The sequence below is a fragment of the Balaenoptera musculus genome, chromosome 3 (genome assembly GCF_009873245.2).
Source record: "Balaenoptera musculus isolate JJ_BM4_2016_0621 chromosome 3, mBalMus1.pri.v3, whole genome shotgun sequence".
NCBI classification, from domain to species: domain Eukaryota; kingdom Metazoa; phylum Chordata; class Mammalia; order Artiodactyla; family Balaenopteridae; genus Balaenoptera; species Balaenoptera musculus.
In genome coordinates, this window is record NC_045787.1 from 16,924,680 (window position 1) to 16,946,632 (window position 21,953).

The window sequence follows — 21,953 nt, forward strand, 5'->3', positions numbered from 1 at the left end:
CATCTGTTTATTTTAACTCAAAATGCATATACAGTCTCTGGCACTAAGTAGGAAAGTAATAGGTTCTTATAGCATGTGATATTTAATTTATCTTTCCTTTTAAAAGTTCATGCCATGTAGGTACTCCATCAGAGTTTATATGGAAACAATTTTCTCCTAAAATACAGTTTTTATAAGAAGTCATCTACTGTTGAGCTTATATATGTCTCTGATATAGCTTTCTTTTAGTGCCTCATAGAAAAAGTAGCCCTTCATTTTGTTTTATTATTGAAGGAGAATCCAGCAAATACCTTAGGCTGATTCATCTTAGAAATATCTGTTCTCTCATCTGCTGTGTAGCAAACCTCCCACACAGTCTAATTTGTTCTAATGCTCTTCCCTTTACAGTTGCAGCAGTATTTTCAATTACTTTTAAAGCAGTATTTTCTGGGAAAGAATTGCATTTTACTTTATTGCCACATAGTTTTCTAGATATTTTTGCTTTCCACCATGGGAGGAAAATCAAGTTCTTCCTGGATGAAATAGGATATTTTGCATTTTGCTATTACATAAAGCATTAAACAGGAAGTCTGAGTCCTTTTTTATACCACTAATAAGATAACGTGGCTACAAAGGCTTTCAGAGTCACTCTTCAATTCTTTCCAAAGCATTGTCAAAGTTTTTGTAATTTTTGTAAATTTTTTAACACATCAATATTATTAACCACATCAGTGCCAGCCTTTCAAGTCCCTACACAAACCTTCAGTGACTTTTCACTCAGATTTAATTTAAAATCCTTTGAATTAGAGGATACAGAGCTCAAAATAATCTGACTCTCCACTCCCAATTCCCTGAACTAAGCTCTCACCACCTCGACTCTGCGTCCATCAGCCGTTTTGGACAACTTTCTTTCCAAATAAGTGTATCTTGCTCTTACCTCTGAGCGCTTGCACTTTGCCTGGAACACCGTTCCTCAGCCTCAGGTAGGAGCGAGCTCCCCCTCTTACCTGCTTCCTATGTCACTCTCCCTGACCACGCTTTTGAATATTGCAAGTCTCTCCTCACTTTTTTCCCCTCTAGCGCTCATCACCACCTAATATGTTATATAACTCACTTATTTCACGTTTTGTATATAAATGTCTAGTGGAAACCAAGCACTCTGAAAATACCAATTGCTTTTATTTGTTTTCTGTTTGTATTTAACTTGAGCATCCCCAAAACCTAGAACTGTGCTTACCACAGAGGTCGTCAATAAGTCTTGTTACTATAGACAGTAACTTTCAAGATAAATTTACACTGATTATTTTCCTTCCTGATGTGCTATTCATATTTAGTTTTTCTGAGAAGCCCAACTTGTTACTCTCCTGAGAATGGTCAATAGAAAATCATAAAGTTCCTTATTTAATATTAGAATTTCTTTACAAGTTTATATCAATAAAAATTTTTAAATATATACTTGATCAAAAGAACAACAGTGAATAATTTAAAACAGCTTACTTCTACAGGCCCACCTCAAAGATATTCCATGTTTCGTTCCAGACCACTGCAGTAAAGTGAATATTGCAATAAAGTGAGTCACATGAATTTTTTGGTGTCCCTGTGCATACAAAAGTTATGTTTAAACTATACTGTAGTTTATTAAGTGCGCAATGGCATTATATCTAATAAAACATGTACATGCCCTTAATTAAAAAATACTATATTACTTAAAAAATGCTGGGGGCTTCCCTGGTGGCGCAGTGGTTGAGAGTCTGCCTGCCAGTGCAGGGGACACGGGTTCGAGCCCTGGTCTGGGAGGATCCCACATGCCGCGGAGCGGCTGGGCCCGTGAGCCACAATTACTGAGCCTGCGCGTCTGGAGCCTGTGCCCCGCAATGGGAGGGGCCGCGATAGTGAAAGGCCCGCGCACCGCGATGAAGAGCGGTCCCCGCACCGCGATGAAGAGTGGTCCCCGCTTGCCGCAACTGGAGAAAGCCCTCGCACGAACCGAAGACCCAACACAGCCAAAAATAAATAAATAAATAAATAAAGTAGCTATAAAAAAAAAAAAAAAAAAAAAATGCTAACCATGATCTGAGCCTTCAGTGAGCTGTAATCTTTCTGCAATAGTAACATCAGAGATCACTGATCACAGATCACCGTAACAAATTAAATAATAATGAAAAAGTTTGAAATGTGAGAATCACCAAAAGACGTGAAGTGAACAAAGGCAGTTGGTAAAATAGCGCTGATAGACTTGCCTGATGCAGGGTTGCCACAGACCTTCAATTTGTAAAAAGCATAATCTCTGTGAAGCACAGTAAAGTAAAGAATAATAAAAGAAGGTATGCTCGAATAGCTTAGAATAATAGTTAACATTTATGAGCTGTAAGGGAGTCTGGGATTTTTGACCTATTCACTTTACATATGAGGAAACCAATAACTGAGAGGTTAAGTGACATGTTAAAATTTACCATCATAAACCAACACAGGCAGAGCAATTCTGATTTAGAAGTGCAATCCTGTAACCTAATATTATATCTCACTACTTTCCCCAATTCTAAATCAAATTTGAAGTTATTTAAAACATCTCATATAAAGTAATACTTTTTTCTTTTATTTCCACGTAATCATAGCATGGAATGGTTTTAAAATATTTACAATGATAGAGTTAAGTAAAAACTAATAGATACACTATTGGTGCCTTTCAGAGTAACACTAATTGGATATTACATCCTCATTAAGATTTTGTGAGTAATTATTTATTTAACGATAGATATTGAAGGTAAAACCATCACTTGTATAAGTTAGTGAATATTGTAATCCCTCCTACATTAATAATTCTAGGAAAATGCTATTTCATATACTTTGTATTTTCTGCATTTTATAATTTTATTTTCACTTGCTAATAATGAAAACATAAAGGAAATACCTAGACATTTTTTGTTTAATTGACTCTTTTAGAAATTTGACTCCTTTCTTGTTCCAAATAGTGATCTTCACATATATATTCATCCTCTTCTTCAAATGTTAAAAAAAATGAATAATCAGTTGATTTATTTTGTCCAGTCTACCCTCCATATTTCATCATGGCCCTTACCTTCATCTTCCATGTCAAGTCTAAAGGGCGCTGTAAAATGAACCAGGTAGTTAATGATTCTTAAAATTTTATTTCAAATCTCTAAGTTCACATTTTTAAGAAAACATATTGCAATTGAGCACCTTTGATTTTTCTAAATTTCTACCCTGTTTTAAAAGTAAACTTCTAAATAGCTCTTTTGCTTTGGATATGAGAAACACCAGAGTACAAGAATCCATAGGTGAAATTTCTCAGAGAAATAATATGAGTGAATGTGTCTCAGTGCTTGAAGGCAGACAGATCATGAGAGCGGGCTGCTGAAAAAATTACTTTATAATGACTATAGAAGGCCACAAGCAGAGGAAGAAGAAAGCAGTGTACCAAGTGCTGATTCAAAAAAATCTGAAGAATACTTGGAATTTGATAAGTTATAGTCAACAGAGTTGGGATGGTAAGAAAGGCTGCTTAGGAGTTCTTTGAAAGAAAGCTTATTATGAAATTATTTTTGGCAAGGCATATACTTCTGTCTCTTTCTTACTGAATTTAGTCTCATGATTTAGATTCTTCTTGGTGTATTTCTATCATTCTCAAGTACAGTTAACCCTCCTCACATGCTGAATTACATGGAATTGCTGATAATTGAAAATTTTTGACATAAAAAGAACAATTTTATATGATTCAGTCTACAGTAATAAACTCACTCGTATTTCCACATTTATTACTATATAAAAATTCATCTTCATTCTCTTTGTTTATTCTCTGTTAATGAATAATCATATTCTCATGGCAAACAACTGATAGGTCGATCTAAAAATGTTTCAGCTGAAAAATAAAATGACTAACGTTTAGAAGAAACAGAAAAGGCAATCTTATTAACATATTTTAGTAATAAGTGAACCAAAAAACCTTGGTTGAATGAAATCCCTGTTGTGCTGACATGCGGATTAACTGAGACTCTCAGAGTGTTTCTGTTTCGACACTGTGTGTGTATGTGTGTGTGTGTGTTGTGTGTTTAACTAGTACTTTAACAATAATTGCTCTTAGTGACACTTTGGAAACTGTGTTTAACATTTATATTCAATTGCCTTCCACAATCATTTTTATTATACATTCTATTTCTAGTTTATAGTTTTCTTATCCTCATTCTGCAAATTTCCTGTCCCCTTTCCCCTTAAATAATTTCTAAGCCTTTCATATTTCTCTTCCTTAGCTCCCAGTGGAATTTCTTTCATTAAAACTGCTAGATTGACATCCTTAGTGAGATACACTTCTAGTTTTTCCTCCACATGCCCAGCATGTCTGAGACTATTCAAATTGTGATAGCACCAGTTGCACCAAAAGAGATACATTTGGGCCTAATTAACTTTTTTTCATTAAAAATGACCTTGTTACAGTGAAACGGGCATTAGGCAGCCTCAGCCCTCCCAGAGATACATTTAGAAACATAGCAAAAAAGGAAGAGATCTTTTGGACACTTCTTTATTTCTTTATTTATTTGTGGCTGTGTTGGGTCTTAGTTTCTGTGCGAGGGCTTTCTCTAGTTGCGGCAAGCGGGGGCCACTCTTCATCGCGGTGCGCGGGCCTCTCACTATCGCGGCCTCTCTTGTTGCAGAGCACAGGCTCCAGACGCGCAGGCTCAGTAGTTGTGGCTCACGGGCCCAGCTGCTCTGCGGCATGTGGGATCTTCCCAGACCAGGGCTCGAACCCGTTTCCCCTGCATTGGCAGGCAGACTCTCAACCACTGCGCCACCAGGGAAGCCCCCTTTTGGACACTTCTGAGTCTTCCAGTCATATGACTTAGATAACATTAGCTGCGGACGGTGTTATTAACACTATCATCTTTAATAAGATGATTCCTTTGTCCAACGATGCAAATGGCTGCTTTTCCCCAGTGAGCACTTTAATATGAGCAGAGATATTCACTATCCTGTGATGTCAATGTCTTTACTCCTTCTAGTGACAAATATGTGCATCAGTAGGACATGTGGAAAACACAAAGCTCCATGATAATATGATATACTGAATGATACTGTATTGAATTGCAGTATGTCCTCCTTTTGAAAGAGAAAGAAAATTTTTGAAAATAATAAATTAATTGTGGGTTCTTGTATTTATTCCTCTTTTTTTTCTTATGTTTCCATAGGTCAAATACATGACCTATTTTTTAAGTTTTTTGCTTTACTTATATTGTAACTCTATCAAGAGCAGGATTTGGCAAAATCTATTCAAAATACTTTAACTCAACACCAATTACAGCTCTGTTAGCCTATAAAAGGTTAGTTTACAAAGACAATACGTGTTCCTTCCAGACTCCCTCTCAATATTTACTTAGATTCATTTCCTACAAACACTTCTGTATATACGTTTCATTCAAAATCACACAAGGTTGACCATAACTTCACATTTGCAAACAATCCTCTTCACCCTTTTTGCTTTCTGCTTTTTTTACTTGTCCTCTTCACACTCTTCATCATATGTAAAAGAAATGTTAACAGACCTCCTTATAAACTTTCTCTGTTATTAGGTGGGTACACAATTGATCAATAGGTATAATAATCAAATCCTGGTTTATATCTAGTGGAAAAAAATGAATATATATGACATCATTATATTACCTTAGATATGAAATTATTTTTATTTTGAACTTAGTATTTCTGAGATGATATTTACTAGTTCAAATTACAGATATCTATGTAAAAGGTAAAATAAGAAAGCATATCGTTAGCAGTACTGTGAACTTGAATTTAAACTTCAAGGTGATACTTGCTGATATGTATGAATAAAGTTGTAGATAAAATAATGCCAATTAAGAGGAGGCATTTCTTACTCTATTAGAAGAAATATTACGCTGTGGAACTGGGTGGGTTTCACTACTAATTATACTGATTTCCTTGGTCACCTTGGGTAAATCATTCTACTTCTCTGGGCCTCAGTTCCCACCTTCATTAAATAAAGGAATTAAACTAGAATCAAGGTTCTTAAACTTGAATGTATGTTAAAATAAACGTGGGAGATTTAAAAAAAAATATTTATGCCCAAGTCCAATGACCAGAATTTGTCTGGGGTGGGTTTGGGCATCACTATATTTTAAAGTCCCCAGAAATTTTATAAAACTTGATTAGATGATCTTTTTTTTTTTTTAAATTAATTAATTTATTTATTTATGGCTGTGTTGGGTCTTCGTTTCTGTGCGAGGGCTTTCTCCAGTTGTGGCAAGTGGGGGCCACTCTTCATCACAGTGCGCGGGCCTCTCACTATCGTGGCCTCTGTTGTTGGGGAGCACAGGCTCCAGATGCGTAGGCTCAGTAATTGTGGCTCATAGGCCCAGCTGCTCTGCGGCATGTGGGATCTTCCCAGACCAGGGCTCGAACCCGTGTCCCCTGCATTGGCAGGCAGATTCTTAACCACTGCGCCACCAGGGAAGCCCGATTAGATGATCTTTAATGTTTCTCGCAGTTCAAAGAAGTCTGAAAAGAGTTGAATAAACTAGATGTTGATATGACAAAGCATTTAGAAACCAGTGAACCTAAAATATACCCTTATGGAAAACTTGAAATGCATGTGCTATATAAAAAAATGATAATTCCTATTCATTTCTTACTATTATGTAGCACTGTCTGGGAGCATCAGCATGTGTTTCTAGGAATAGATTCTTCCTGGAGTTTTTAGTGACTGAAGCATCCCACACTTGCCATTCATCAGAAAAACATGCCCTGTGGGTTATCACTATACAGTCTGCCTTCTTCAGAAAAGTAACAGCAATTTGCTAAAGCAGTACAGTGAGTGCTACAGAACATAAGCTTATTGTTCCAATTACTCTTCAGTTCTTGGAAGGGAACTAGTGAGAATAAAATCTGGCTTTAGGTTTCTGTTTCAAAGACATTTCTCTGCCAAACAAAGGTATATGTTTTAGAAGATGAAACCAAGAACTTAAAGGAATCTACAAGATTCAACTTCTTCCAGTGCATATATTTAGCTACAAAGAATATGGCAATACTAAGTTTAATATGACTGTAACTTTAAAAAGTATAGAGTTAAAATAAGGAAAACAATCTTCTTGATAAGTGCAAAAGAATTCAATACATTTTCTTCTTCATAAGCTTTAAATAAGTTTTCAATGAGTATCAGAATATTTTTCTTATTTAACGAGCAAGAAGTAATTTAAATATATATCATATATGATAAGATATAGTTATTGTATACAGTATAATTATATATAAAATTTATATAATATACACAATTATGTTAGATTAAAATATTATATTTTCTTAATTTTAATACATGGCTTTGTTACCCATTATAAATTATAATCTAATATATTTATATATTAGGAATTTATCAATCAGCTGCTATTGAAAACAACCTGAACACCAACTGGTTTATGCAAAGAATTTACTTCTCACTCATAAACGTGTGGGTCAACTCAGGATCTGCTGAGCTCAACTCAGGATCTGCTGAGCTCAACTCAGATCAGCTAATTGACTCTAAGCTGTGGGTTGGGTTCAAGTCTACTCTATATGTATCCACATTCGGGGACTATATTTCCTTAACCATAGCCAGTCTTATAACAAAGGGTAGATTGACAATTTGCAAATAATATTTCATTCTACTACATTAGTTTATTCATCCATTTATTCAACTATCCATTCAATCATCCTATTAAAAAATGTATACTGAGAGCTATTATATGATTGGTACAATATAAAGCACTAAAAATACAAAGTGAGAAAAATAAACATGGTGTCTTCTTTCATGGAGTCAAAAGTCCAGTGGAGCAGTGAGTGCTACTAATCAAGCAATTGCACAAACACACCTATAAGTAAACAATTTTTTAAATGCAATTAAATGAAAATACTAAGTGGTATAAGTTATGCAATGGAGTAACACTAGAATTCAAGAAATCTTCATGCAGAAAACAATAAATGAGCTGAGAACTATGTATTATTTATGTAGCCAAACGTGTTGTGGCAGAGAGAAGAGTATTTGAGGCAAATGAAAGAGTATGTGCAAATGTTTTGTAATGACAGAGATCATGTTTGTTTGAAGGAAATTTTTAAAAGAGAGATAAGAGAGGTGAAGGAGGATGGCACGGGTGAGAACTATAAAGAGAGTTGGGGTCATACTATTGAAGACCTCATAGACCATGGCAAACATTTTGAACATTTACCTAAGAGCAATAAGAAGTTGGTGAATGCTTTTGAGCAAAAAGCCTGATGTGAAATATTTATATTTCCATTTTAAAATATCGCAATGGATTCGTTAAAGATATTGGAAGGAGACAAGAGTGGATATGGAGCTTTTCATCCAACAGACATTTTAGCCAGTTATAGTTTGATAATATAGAGGCAGATGCATTGGAGAGAAATTTTGAAGATAAAACTCAAAGTACTCTGAAAATTTAATTGCAGAGCATAAGGGAGGAAGAAGTTTCAAGACTCACTCCTACAGTTCAGGCTTGTGACACTGAGCATATCGTATACTCTTCGAAGATCATTCTCTTGACTCATTTTCCTCTTTATCGTCCCCAAGTATTTTAGGTCTGTCTTTACCTGTCCATGAAACTGCATATTCAGTTATGCTACGATAAGGTATTTTCTTGTCTGCACATCAGAAATGAACTAGAATGTTGTTTAAGCAGAAAGAGTAAAATCCATCTCAAATGCCACATGTGATCATTAAAATCATGTCAAGATAAGGAAGCAATTCTTACTATAAATCAAACATTATTGCTAATATTCTTAAAGTAATCACAAGCTTAATTAGCTAAAAAATCACTGCAAATGATTAAAAGGATCAGTATGTATGAACCATTTGATGCTCCTCATATCAAATAATAGTCGAATAGAGGTTATTTTTGAGGAAAAAAAGGGACAGGCATTAATCCTCAATTTTATGTCACAATGCTAGTTACAAAGGAGTGACATTATTTTCCACTTCATGCTAATCACTACCTGGGCAAAGGATTACATATTTGCTTCCTAACATATATCATTTTTTCCTGAAATACACGACTATCCAAGTACATGGGGAAAAAAGCTACTCATTAATTATTTGGATAGTTATCCACATCAGCCATTCTCCTGAAAATCTTTCCCCTCAGTAATTTTATAGCTAAAATAATTTATCTGAGAATACTTCAAACTTGATGATATTATAATATTACAGAGAACATAATTAGTAAATTATGGCTATGATAATGACCTTGCTAATGTCTATCATCAATCTGATGGTCTAGCAATACATATGAATTATTATATTGCCAAAATTAATGTATTATCTTGAGTCCAAATTTACTTTGCAGTATTTATTGAGTTTCTAATATATGTCATGGCTTGTGTTGGCCTTGGTAATACATTAGCCCCATCCTCAGGACTTTAAAATCCAACACATAGAAAACTCTAAACACTTTTCATGTGTATACGATACATTTCATCTTTTAATCCAAAAAGTTAGGATTACAAATATTGATTGATTCTACCCTGGACTATAGAGCTGTATTATGTCCTGTTGACTATTATTCTTTTATTTACGACAATCTTTAAACAGTAAATCATAATTTCAGAGTACGAAATCAGATTAAAGAAACAGATGAGAGATTCTCTGAGCTAAGCAATAAAGAATGAAAGCTTTGGAAGTAAATTCATTGAAATCCAACCGGACTGTGATACAAGTTTTGAAACTTCATAAATATCTTCATTCCTCCAAACTCCATTTTTATTTTAAAATAATAATTGTCCCAAAGCTGACATTTTTGAGTGCTCATATATTTTAGGCTATGAACTAGGGCATTAAATAAATTGTCTCATTACTGAAAACCCTACATTATAGTCAACACTTTAGGAACCAACACTTCCTAAACGAAAAAAGAGTAAACATATATGTTAGCCATTAATCTAAGACTAAAATGTCAAGCAAAATATTCTTAAATGTTTCTTTTTTAACCTGGTACCGATTCTGACAAAGGAGTTGCACATGCATAGCCCATCCACTCCCGTCAGCTAACACTACATAGCAGGGGTTACTAAATGGGTCAATATGAGAAGGTGTAGAAATAGCCCCTAAAATTATGCCAGTAAAAGCTTCAGCTTTTTCCTTTCTGATCCTTACTAATCCCTGACAAAAGAGCATGCCAGGTTGCTTATGTGGGTACCAGACACACCAGATCACACATTCTTTGATGAGTACAGGAGCTGTACCTTAACTTTCCATTCCTGTGCTCACTTTAGTGTCTGGCACAGAGTAGAGCACAGACTTTTGAATAAATGGATGAATTATTCTAGTGATAACACCAAATTTGTACTTGACAATCTTCTTAGAGTAAATGAGAAATTAAGCAGATGTGTCACTTTAAGAAAGACGTAGCTTCTACCTATAGTTTATAGTGTATATGTGATACCTATGCATTAAGGGTATAGATCAGGGCAAAAGTTATACCCGTGTCTACTTGTTTATGAACATATAGAAAGATGTTAGAATTAAGCCATTCTATTAGGAGCTAAGAAACTAACCAGAGGTGGTTTTTATTTACATAGGCAAACTGTGTGTGTGTGTATATATATATATATTATATATATATATATATATATATATATATAATATATATATATATAATTCTGTGTGTGTGTGTGTGTATATATATATATATATATATATATATATAAATTATCTATAAATATATAATGTGAATTTGCTGGACAAGGCCTCATAACAGGCACATGGGGTCACTAGTGAATGGTATCTAAAGTTATTACCAAATGATTTCACAGACCTTTTGTCAGATGGACACAAAATGAGAAAATAAATGTCCCAGCAGCATTAGGAAGTCAGAGGTTAAAGAAACCTTAATCACATTTTGTTAGCAAAGATTGTGTTAAGGATATTTAGGTTTGAAATGCATTCATCTTTACCCAGGCTTTTAAATATCAGTCAAAGGGAGACTAAGAAATGAAGTAGCAAGGAAATAAATACCTAAAGGAGAAGAAGAAAGAAAAAAAGAGATGAGCATAGGTTTTGAAATATTTCAGAGACTAACTCAGGATGGTTTATATGTTCTCACTTTCTCTGGATATTTTTTATGTTTGAAGAAAATTCCCTGTTCTCATAGAGAGAACTACTAAGAAAATTAAGTGTGACAGTTAGAAAAGAGTTCTTTTTATACTAATATTTTTTTCATGTATTTATACTTACCTTTTAAATCAGTATTTTTCAGAATAGGGTATAACTGTATCTAATTCGTTTTTAATTATCAAATAATATAATGGAACATTTCTAATCCACAAGGTCTGTTTCAGGTTTATTGAGATATAATTTTTTAAGTTTAACATGTACAATGCGATGACTTGATATACACATATATTGTGAAATAATTACCATAATTAATAATTAAGTTAGTTAATACATCCATCACCTCACATAGTATTTTTTGTCTGTGTGGTGTGTACATTTAAGATCTACTCTCTGCAAATTTCAAGTATACAGTACAGAATTATTAACTATAGTCACTATGCTGTACATTAGATCCCCTGAACTTACTCATCTTAAAACTGAAAGTTTGTACTCTTTGACCAGCATCCTCCATTTTTACCACCTACAATTTTAAGTCAACTACTATTAATGAGTGTCCATTAAAGATCTCATTCTATGTGAGTGTAGGAGGTTGTTACATAAAAATTATTCTTTTCCACCAAGACTTTACTAAATTTGGGAAACACATCACTTATAGATATTTGAAAATCAAGTGATGATATTTCAGTATACAAGTAACCACTAAATTGTGTAGTGTAATGAGTGTGCTTTTCCCATGCCCAGCCCCACTACCTTCCAAAGCTCATTCTACCGCAGTCCCTTTGGAAGTCAAGGACTCTCTGTGCTTTGGTGATGCTTACAAAGTCCTTGGCTGCGGCAAAGAGTTATCTACTCACAAGGTAGTTTTGATGAAAACTCAAAAGTGCATAGCATGGGAGGGCATCCATCTGTTGAAAGAGTCTCTGGTGTTATATAGGCAATGACTGATAGAAAGAATTCTTCTGTACGAAGGTAACACCCAACTGGCCTCTGTTCAGGGGAAGTAAGCTGCTCGCTTGACATCATGATGAGTTAACATTTTCAGCTGTTGTCTTGTCCTCTACTTGACAGCCTACATAAGTTGCTCCTACCTTTTGATGACCTCATCCAAATCCCCCAGGTTATATCCTTCTGTTTTGACATGGGCTTCCATTTTGGCCATGGTCCACTGTCTTCTCTACCCCATTTACATCCCATAAGACTATCTTTTACTCTTACATGGACCACTGATGTTGCTTTCTATTCCTCTCCATATGCTTTCTAAAGTTTTCTGTGGGATCAATTTGATATTTACATCCTCTCTGTACTATCTGGACATCAGGATCCTGGTCACAATTTTTTTATATAGTAGTAGTTGTGCCTTTTCCTCTGCACTTCTGCTACAACAACTCTAGGCATTTTTAAGTTACTTCATTCCCTTCAAATGAAAAGAGAAGGGACAGGGTGTAAAGAAAGTACAATAATTAATATTTTAAGATCTTTTCTCTTTAAAGTAACATTACAAAATCTACAGTTTAACTCTTTCTCATACTTTTTTCTTACATTTCCAGTGATCTGCTGATCATATTTTAGCATCTGTTCTACATACATGTAAACCAAAAAATGTTTACCCTGATCCTTCAAACTTGTCGTTCTTACTGAACACTATTTCTTCTTGTCCTGCTCCTGTTGTCTCAGTCACTCAGTCTTGAAAATTGGTAATGATACTCTCCATTCCCATTGCCATCGTAATTAGTTGGCTGAACTTTCAGTGATATTGTAATTTTTCATCAATTTGCATCTTTTCCCCACTCATCTCTATTGGATTAATTGTCGCTATTGGAATAATAAGTCCCTTGTTTTAAATATTATCATTGGAATGCAGATACATGATAAAATAATAATATAAGGCTCTAGACTTGCAGTTATGTGGGAGAATAAGCACATTTGATCCACATATCTGTTACTTGCACCTGAAAGTAGAACTGATACACAAGGAAAAGAGGCAAAAGCAAAACTGTAAAAAAGAAAGTCAGAACAGAAGAAGGAGATGAAAAAAAGGATTTAGGACAGAAAATAAGAAGGAAAAAGAGTAAAGACGGAACAGAAAAGAAAAAAAGAAAGAAAAAGAAAAAAGAAAAGAGAAGAAAAGAAAAGAAAAAAAAAAAGAAAAGAAGAGCTACGAGAGAGCCAATACACTAGCAAAGTATTCTGAAAAGTTGTCACAAATGTCTAGAAGTAGTTTAGTCCCCAGTTCACTGCTTTTAGTTTTCTTTCCTAATTCTAGATTATGTAGAACATGTAGAAGAAGCTAAATAATTTAATGTTAATAAAATTCAAGCAGCAATGTCTTGTGACAAGAAAAAAGGGAACACTAAAGATTTTTAAGTAAAGCTTGTATGTTTACTAAAACTATTTTTAGGGCTATGGAAATGAAAGTTCTAGGGAAACTGAGAGAACTCTTTCTCTTTCCCTACCTCCATTCCAGCAATAAAAGTTTTTTTCTTTGCTTTCTTGTTTACTTTTTAAGGAGACATAAATCTACCATCCAGCCCGAGTACTGGAACACTACCAATAACCTACAGCTATATCCTCGTCTATTATCTCCATAAAAAGCCCTAAGAGGTCTTTATACATATTCATACATGTATTTTTCCTTTAGGTTCTATAATTCCACTGTTAGGAGTCTATACAGAAAAATATATGCTTGTAGATGTTCATCACCACATTTCAAAATTATGCACTATCATAGGAAAATGTTTATATTAAGTGTATTTTGATGTGTGCATGTGTGTCTATGAATAAATGTGTATTTTGTATGTGTATATTAAAAATAAAGAATATGCATGTACAAATTAGAATATTACAGAGGTGCTTACAATAAAAGAGAGATTACTATTTTTTCCATATCCTGTTCCCAGTTCAACTTCTCAAACTTAGCTGTATTTATTCGGACATACCTCCTTATGTGGAAATTACACACTTTACTTAAATTGCTTAAATAATCTGTTCTAATTTATCAACTTAACATCTTATCTCTTAATGCTCTTCTAAGAAGGATGGTGATTTAGTTCACAGATATTCAACTTCATCTCTTTTCCTCCTCTCAATCAATGAAATTATTATTTTAATCCTTTTATCATTTTACTTTTAAAATATGCATTGAATTTGAGGGAGAATTTCACTCACACCTCCTGTTTTAGCATCCCTTTTCCTTCTCTCCTACTGTAGTTCCTTTCTGTTTTATTTTTAATACCTCTCTTTATTGCTTTTCTTTTCATCAGTACTGGTTCTCATATACTTTGTGGTTTGCAGCAGTTGGTACAAATGTCTTTTTTTCACTGAAGGTTTTCTCTCATTCTTTTTTGCTGTTATAAGATTCTTTACTTAATATAGTTTTATTCGTGCTTTGGAAAAGAGCAGAGCAAAAGCTTGAACTCAATTAGCCATCTAGGATGATGAACAATTGTATTATACTAAACTCTCTAATGTATTTTTTGGGCATCAAATATTCTATAATCTCCTGGATTTCAATTGACTGCAACTGTGGAAAATCAGGTCCCCAAGAAAGCTGACTCTGAGATGTGGATTAGCATGCATTAGGTTTATTAGGGAGTGCTCCCAAATAAACACCTGCAGGAGAAGGGAAGTCAGCAGGACTGGGCAGAGTAAGTTATGTTGTGATGCATTCACAGCAGCTGACTTAACTCATCAGCTTTATCCTGAATTGTGGTAAAGTGTCCAAATCTTTACAGCCAAATCCACCAGTCACTGGACTGCCCCTGGGAAGGAGCTTGATGGATGCTGTCTGCCACCAGCACCTCCAGCAGATGGAAACTTAATTCTCATTCCTATTGGTGAGTCTGAACTGCTCAGCACAATATCAACTACAACTACAAAATCTAAAATCAAAGCCTGGAATTCAAAACTGTGTCCAGTCTATCCTTAACCTGTTTATATACTTTTATTTCCCACAACTCCCCAGTCTCCCCAGTATGAATCTAAGTATTCTAGTAAAACTAAGTACACCCCATTGTTTCATAATCCTTCTTTCTTTCCTGCCTTAGACAACATCTGAGCTCAGCTTCGATATCATTTCACATATAAAGCTATTTCTGATCAGACAAGTTGAAATGACCTTTCCTGCCTCTGAATTCTTTTAGAATTTTTTATCTTAGCCGAATGAATTTATGGCATTTCCCTGTATTATAGTTATTATAATGTGAATCTTACCTCTTCACTAGATTGTGACTTAAGGTGCTCCATAATAGTTATTAAAATAGTAATTAAATGATTATTAAAATGAGAAATGTTGAAAGCAGAGTGAAAAACTGAACCATGTAGACAAGGCCACAGACAAGGAAATCAGATTTGAGCTGGGTTTTCAAGTCTTAGTGAGTAAACATGGCTTTCTTCATCTCCTGGGAATTCTCAGGTTATAGGAAGACTCGTTTTGTGATTTACTGGTTATGAGGCTCAAATCACTTGTTCCAATATTTAATTGCTGTGTGACCTTGCATGTGTTACTTACCTTTCTGAACATCAGTTCAGGATATTGATACCTTTTTGAGATTCTGATTCAGAGGTTTTGGGTATATACCCAGAAATGATATTGCTGGGTCAAATGGTATTTTAATTTTCAATTTTTTGAGGAACTTCCATACTGTTTTCCATAACAGTTACACCTATTTTGTATTCTCAACAACATTGTACAAGGGTTCCAATATCTCCACATCCTTACCAACACTTATCACTTTTAAAAGTAATGATAATAATAGCCACTCTAGTAGGTGTGAGGTAATTCTTCATTGTGGTTTTTATTTTCATTTTTCTAATGATTTGTGAGGTTGAAATATTTTTATATACCTATTGGCTATGTGTAAGCTTCTTAGAGAAATGTCTTTTCAAATTTTTTGCCCACTTTGTAATTAAGTTATTTTATTTTATTTTTTTTTTACTATTCTGTTGTAGGAATTCCTTGAGTATTTCATATATTAACCCTTTGTCAGATATATGGTTTGAAAATATTTTTCCCATATTATAGGTTGCCTTTGCATTTTGTTGGTTATTTCCTTTGCTATGCAGAAATTTTTAGTTTAATGTAGTCCCATTTGTCTATTTTTTTCTTTTGCTATCCATGCTTATGGTGTCATAGCCAAGAAATTATTGCCACGACAAATATTATCAAGATTTTCACCTATGTTTTCTTCTAGAAGTGTTAGAGTTTTACATCTTACACATAAGTCTTTAATCCATTTTGACTTGATTTTGTGTCTGATGTAAGGTAAAGGACCAATTCTATTTTTTTTTTTTTTGATACGCCTATCCAGTTATGGTTTCCCATAACCATTTGCTGAAGAGACTATTGTTTCCTCATTGTGCACACTTGACATACTTGTTGACTATCATTTGACATTTAAGTATGGGTTTATTTGTTGGCTTTCTATTTTGCTCCACTGGTCTATGTCTGGATCTATGCCGGTGCCATACTGTTTTGATTGCTGTAGATTTATAATATTTTTGAAAATCAGGTAATGTCAGGAGTTTCCATCTTTGTTCTTCTTTCTCAAAGTTGTTTTCAACATTCAGGGCCCTTTGTGGTTCCATATTAATTTTAGTATTGGGGTGTCTTTCCATCTATTTATGTCTCCTTTAATTTCTTGTAGTTTTCATTGTACATCTTTCAACTCCTAGGTTGTTTATTTCAAAGTATTCTATTCTATTCTATTCTATTATTTTATATTATATTCATTTTATTCAAAGTATTATATTTATTTTATGCTATTGTAAATGGGACTGTTTTGTTAATTCTTTTTTGGATAGTTTGTTGTTAGTCTATAGAGACACAACTGACTTTGGATTTCAATTTTTAGCACCCTGTAACTTTGCTGAATTTGTTTATTAGTTTTAACAATTCTGTGTGTGTGTATGTGTTTACCATGAGGCTTACATAAAACCTCTTAGAGTTATAAAGTCTGTTTTAAGCTGACTACAACTTCAATCAAATACAAAATTCTACCTTTTTACTTCTCTTCCTTACACACGTTTTATATTATTAATACCAAATTTATATATTTTTATATTGTATATTGATTAACATTTTTGTCATTATAATTATTTTTAATGCTTTTGTGTTTTAACATTTATAGTACAATTAAAACCACCACTACAGTATTATGATAGTCTGTATTTGTCTATATGTTTGCCTTTACCAGAGAGTTTTATTGTTGCTCTTTATTTAAGATGTTCTTAGTCCCATAAAACCCTTAGGATTTCTTGATTCTCTTTCATTTTTTTTTTTTTTTTTTCTCCTCTGAGTGGATAACTAATGACCTGTCTTTGTATTCTCTCATTCTTTCTTCTGCTTGCTTATGTCTGGTGTTGAACTCCTGTAGTGAATTTTTCAGTTCAATTATTGTATTCTTCAGATCTAAAATTTCTGTTTAGGTCTTTTTTTTTAATAGTATCTATTTCTTCTGTTGATCTCATTCTGTTCATGTATTGTTTTCTGATTTTTAGTTGTCTATCTGCGATCTCTTGAATTTTTAAAATATAATCTATAGATCTCCATTTTCTTAGGGTTGATCACTGGAGATTTATTTTGAGTATTTTAATGAGTCATGTTGTTGCCCTAATTCTTTGTATTCCTTGTAGATTTACATCAGTAGCTGTGTATTTGAAGACACAACTCTCCTAGTCTTTACAGAATGGCTTCGTGAGGGAATGACCTTCACCAATCAGCCCAGCTGGAGTTTCTGGGGGCTTCTCAAACCTCTTCTATGGACTTGTGCATTTTTATTACTAATCAGACATAGTTTTTTTTTTCCAAGAGCCTGTAATCACTTGCACTCTCTGGTTACTGACTGTTTTACCAGAGGCTTGGATATTGGAGGAGGCTCTATTTCTTTTCCTCCAATTTGAGAGAGAGATCAGCCTCAGGGTCTGTGCCGTCTCCCAGTCTCACACAGCTGTGCCAGCTGCAGCAAGCTGCGCTCTGCTTTCCTTTGTTCTTAGCTGGCCAGGCACCCAAACTATGCCCGTTCTGTCAGCACTCTAGGTGAGGCTAAACAAAAATCGGTTTTTTAGGCAGCCCCAGGAGACTGGAGTCACTCTCCATACGCTTTTCCCTCAAGGGAAAAGTCACAGTCAGTGGTGATTTCTCTTAGCACTGAGTTGAGCCAGTTTGGGGTAGGGACTGAACTAATGTAGGTAAAGTGAAACTATTCCCCTTACCTCTTTAAATGTGACTATTCACGGTCAGTTTCGTGCTCAGCTGGGGTGCTACAACCTCTTGACAGGGATCTGAATTTCTCCTAAAGCTCTTTTGGTCCGTGTATTGTTAAATCACTGCTTCTGTGAGAAAACGAAGTCTAAGACTTACTCTTCCACCATCTTGTTGCCATTACTCTTTGCACAAAACCTGCCTTTGAGTTATTATCTTCATTGTCCGTGTACAGTGTAGTTTATGAAAATAATCTTTAGAGAAAAAGACAGCAAATAACTTACATCCCATTTACCATTCCAGTCAGTAGCAGTTGCCTCGTGCAGCAGGAAGAGAAAGATCATAGCAAAGGAGCAACAGCAGTCGTGGTCATAGAATAGGGGCATTGTAGCGTGTATGTCTGGTATTTGCTACTTACCTGAAAAGAATGCTGCCTATACGTGTGTCTTGCTAAAATAACAATGAGTACAACAATCATACCATCATAGTAATAACTGGCTGATACCAAATACCTCCTGTGTTGAAAAGCACTAAAATAAGGATTAAGCTAAGTACTTTACATGTAGTACTGCCACATTTACTTCTCATTATGCGTTGGGAACTATTACACTCATTTACCCTTGAGATAGCTAAAGTTTAGAAAGATTAAGTAATTATAAAGTTGCAAACCTAGCAAGATTCAAATCCAGGTTAGTTTTTTAATATGTACTCTATCACCTGCCAGATAAGAGCGTGCTCCTAAATGGTGTTCTAAGGTTTTTAAAGTACTTCTTCCATAATCCACCTCATTTATCATGTGAGAACTGTAATGGGGTTGTAGTTGACAGGACAGATGATAACACTCATCTGACTTGTCAAAGGACATCCAGGGCTTTCCTTCAATTGATATGCATACTGGCTGAGCTAGAAGCAAGCTGATAGAATGGAAAGACCCAGAAGTCAGACACATTATTAATTTACACATTCATTCATCTTCCATGCAGATATGCATTGAATGTCTTCTGTGTCACAGGCACTGAGCTCTAATTCTCCTTTTGCCTCTTTTTATCTAGGATGGTGGGTAGTTTAGTGCCTCATGATTTTACAGTATAAGAGCCAGGATACCTGTTTAAACAAATCCAGATGCAAATCCTAACTAATGCATGATTTGCGCATTAGAAAAATATCCTACACAGTTGCCATAAACCTTCTAATAGTCTTTTTATTTCAAAGGTGTGGACTAAACACCCCACGCTATTTAGATCTCAATATTTTCTAGGTAGTAAAATAAGCACTTTAGTTATAAGAACATATCTAATCCCCATAATAACTCTATAATGTAGTTACTACCATTATCATCTTCATTTTTTTCTTTTTGTAGTTTTACAACTGAAGCACAGAGAAGTTAAGTGATTTTCCCAAGATTACACAGCCTAGAAGTGGTAGAGTTTTTATTCTAACCCAGAGATTCTATTTCTAATGTATACTTGTATCCACAATTTATGATACATCATAATGTTGTTCTGAGGGTCAAATTAAACTGGATAATAAATGCAACATACCTAATAAAAAGTCTGAGACACAGTATATATTCAATAAATATTAATATCCTTCCCTTGTGAGCCTAGGTTTTATTATTGCAAAGCGGTGCTACTTTCACTATGCCACTCTGCTCAATAAATAGTGACAGGCAGGAATGCTGTGTCAGAGGGACTCTAAACAAAGATCATGCAATTCATATCACAAAAATAGTTGAGAGAATGTGGCTTCCTGTAAGAAAACAATTCCCCTATAGCCATTTTTTTTCCCCTCTTCAGCCTGCATTTTTATACTATCAGGTCATTAAGTGTGATTTCAGGGACCTGTGTTCATATAAAACTTCAAATCTAGATAGTTAATGAAATAATAAATTATTTAACTGGAAAGGAAAAACAATATATATTCTCATTCTACATTGAAGTGTCTTAGAAATGAGGTAAATTTGATATAGAATTCAAGTCTTTTCACTTACGGTTAATTGACTCTTCAGAAGGTTTTTGCATTCAGGATGTACACAAAAACACGTATGCATAGTACCATAGTCCTTGTGCTTTGAAGATCAGGATAATTCACCCTTTCTTTCTATTTATTTATTTTTGGAATTATATGTTTGGTTGTTGTCTACTTTCTTCACTACTGTTTGCCAAAGATCCATTTCCTTAGGAAATGAGAAGCTGACAACTGTAACATAATTCCAAGAGCCCTAGAATATTCTCATACTGTTCCAAGATAAACCACATTTAGTAACCCAATAGAGACCAGATCACTTCAGTAAAGTCAGCAAGAAGCAATATTTCTTTTTCTAGTATGTTGTTTAACTGTGTAACAAGTTAAAGATACCACGTCATCCATGAAAATGGCATCAGAGACAACTTAATTCTTCTGAAACATATTTTGAAAGAACCATAATGCTTCATTTCTCTGATTTTCTCTACCAAATAATAAATTACAAATACTGTTCTGCTCTATACAAGCTAAAAGCTCCCCCTACTGTCTGTTAAAGAAACTATTAAGAAAACATCTTCCAATTTTAGCTTCTTGATCAAATCAGATAGTCAGTTCTTTTTTCCACTGGAAAGAGTAAAACAGGGAAGGGGAGGGAGATAAAGTAAGGGGTTCAACCTGTCATGGTCCCTCAAGGATTATATGAACTGAATATGAGAAGCGTGCTCTAACATTTTGTTCCCTCGGTCTGCCTTATTTCATACATATTCTGAAAGTGTGAACATTTCACCACACTAAATGGGATCCCAAATTTTAAAGATACCTCTTTTTTATAATATATCTCTGCAGCGAAATTCAATTAGGTCCTCTGATGCTGAACACAAGAATTAAACAATCTGTTCTAAATGCCAGAGGAGAAGGCATATTTTGGACATAATGAGGAAAGGTACATATAAATGACACACAATATGTAACTTACAGGTAAGGTTTGGATTAGCCTGAGGACAAATAGCGCAAGTGGAAAACAGTGGAACCGTTTAAGAAGGATTTATGGGACCGCCTTGATTCTTAGTTTGGTTTCCTTCGGAAGTAGATGCTAAGATAATAATTGGTGTACAAATAATTTATTTGAGAAGAATCAGGAAGCAATAGATGAGAGTGGAAAATGAGATAAGATAGGAAGAAAGCCAATAAAATGTGCCTTATTAACATCTTATTGCTGTCAGTGAGTGAGGCTTTTCATGCTTCCAAGCTCACAGAGATGTAGCACACACCTCAGAGTTACCCTCTTGGGGGCAAGGGAGACAACTCTCTCTCCGCCATGGATTGATGGTTCCTACATGACTCAGGTCATTAATTCTATGGTCCTCCAAGCTTGCCTGGAGCGGGCGGTGCCCATGCACATGCCCAGAAATAAAGCCATCAGAGAGCCACACGTGTCTGCAGTAAGTGGCTTTGTGGTACATAGACTTGAGTTTGAGGGGGATGCAGCCGCAACAATGCCAGCTACCCCAGTTAAAAAGACACATAACAAATTGTTGAAAGGCTCTTTTATTCATTCTACACAGAATCATACTTATCATGGCAACCTTGAGTTTTTAACAGTTTGTTCACCCGAATTTGGGGGTTCTCAGTGCATTAGCACATGGGCAGTGAGCCTTCTCAGGAAGCACCGTGGGTTGTGCATTG

The 21,953-nt window shown here is 34.7% G+C and overlaps 1 long non-coding RNA gene across 1 annotated transcript in view; it reads left to right on the forward strand.

Annotated features, from left to right (window-relative positions):
- The window catches only part of LOC118893377, a 146,735-nt gene extending 131,798 nt beyond the window's left edge, over positions 1-14,937 (forward strand). The window contains exon 4 of the long non-coding RNA XR_005019461.1: positions 14,836-14,937. This is a non-coding gene — a long non-coding RNA (uncharacterized LOC118893377). The remainder of the gene's footprint in view (positions 1-14,835) is intronic.
- The last annotated feature ends 7,016 nt before the right edge of the window (positions 14,938-21,953 follow it).